Here is a 2113-nt window from a genome sequence, read left to right on the forward strand (position 1 = left end):
GATTTTGCGAGCAGAAGTAATAATATGTGGAATAGTGAAATTACATTATTTATGTATATGCAGAGATGTTTAAGTTGTTACCATGATGCAAGTATTCAAACAGGTAAGTTGACACACATACCAAAGATACCTTGAATCTCATTTTATGAATAAAACTTATTTGACACTTTTGGATGCGTTGACCAGTGAAAGTGTTGCTACATTTATCTAATTTTATATTTTATTCAAAACATCGGAGGTTACGAAGAAATGATAGTTGCGAAAAAAATAATAATCATGTAAAACCAAGCCATGTACGAAGGAATGATTAATAAAATATAGGGCATGGTAATTAGTCTCTTAAAAAGGTTTTTTTTGTCACTAACAAATAGATACCTTCAAAAATTTATTAATCCTTTGACGGGCGAACAACATGATTTGCCTTTATAAAATGTTTTAAATAGGTTATATGAAGGTTTATTTTAAAATTTAAAACACTTATAACACTGAATCAGCTTTGCAGACATATATAGAAATGGCCTTCTTGACTCCGCATTAGTATCAGATACATGATACTTAAAAGATAGTGAAAGCATGGCTGTCTTAGTTAGAAAATGTTATTTATTTTTTACACCTATATTTGCCTATAGTTGATTTGATTTTTACGGGTTTCAAAGTACATAAATAACACTCCTTCTAGTACAGAAAGTTCTAGGCATTATTCATATCGGCAAAAGCCAGATATGTTACCTTAAATTTTTCTTCATTCAAAATGTAAAAGTACTATGCATTTCAAGGTCATTAAAAACCCGTAAATATGTTGATATGTATATAAATACTTATGTATGCATATATTATACAACTTGCCGCTGACCGTAATATTAATAGCCTTGGTACAGGCTGCGACCTCGGAATATTTCCTCGCCAGTTTTATACCTCATACTTCAACATACTTCTAAAAACTTGCTTGTTAAATTTGCATGCCTCAATGCAATTTCAATTGGTATATACATGGTTCTCCTAGAGCTGTTATGCCCGACCACTACTGAACAAACGCCTAAGGTTCGAATCGCCTTGAGTTTCGCAGTTTTACTGCCTGACTGAATATGCAGCTGCTCCTAGTGATTGGCTGGACGAAGGGAAGAGAGTAAAAGGTTTGCAGCACTGCACTCACATTTACTTGCTATACTTTTCTTTTCAAAATTTGGACTGCGTTGCACTTCCTGCTTCAAGTTGTTTTTTTGTTTGGTGTGTAGTATTGTGTGCGTTTTAGCAGGTTGTGCCGTGTTGAGTTTGAATTGTGAAAAGTATTGAATTCGTTTATTTTGTGCTTTTTCGTTTATAGTAAAACAGCCTGCCATTTTCTCCGGAAAAAAACAATGATTTGGTGTGCTCTGTGGGTCGGTGGAATCAACGGTTCATATTTCTTCAAAAATGATTCCGGTGAGAACGTAACCGTCAAGGGACTTAATGAGAAAAACGTTCAGTAAGCAGACAATTTCACGTTTTGGGATAGTCGATTGGCCACCAAGATCGTGTGATATCACACCGTTAGAATTTTTCTTGTAGAGATATGTAAAGTTCAAAGTCTATTCTGATAACCCCGCGTGTAATTCGCCATTTATCAGTCGAAATTGGACGCAATGAACGCAGCGCGGCCAACATTTAAAAGAGATAAACTTAAACTCTTTTTGTGTTTTCCTTTAAAAAAGTAGGGAACCTCGAAACATATAACAATTTCGTACAAAAATATTCATAGCTAGTCAAAATATCTTAATTTTAGAATATTCAATAATTTTTCCGAATTTAAAGACTTTTAAGCGCTAATAGTATATTAATTTTCAAGAATTTTTACTAAAATTAATTTTTGTAAAACAACAAGTTTCCCTATACGTGACCCTTAAAWTTCCGTCATTCATTAATATGAACTRTACAAARAATTAATAACAATCAAAAYTTWAAGGAAAATTCTGTGGATATTCCTTTACTTCTAAGTTAGGCAATGTCCTTATGATATCACTTTCYACTTTGRAATTTTATCTTCCACAGTAAACTGATTAATTTGTATGGCTTTCTCAATTAACCTATTTTGACAGCGCTAAAATAGGTTAATTAAACGCTAAAATAGCGCACT

The sequence above is a fragment of the Bactrocera latifrons genome, unplaced genomic scaffold (genome assembly GCF_001853355.1).
Source record: "Bactrocera latifrons isolate USDA-ARS-PBARC rearing strain unplaced genomic scaffold, ASM185335v1 scaffold_1853, whole genome shotgun sequence".
Classification (NCBI taxonomy): domain Eukaryota; kingdom Metazoa; phylum Arthropoda; class Insecta; order Diptera; family Tephritidae; genus Bactrocera; species Bactrocera latifrons.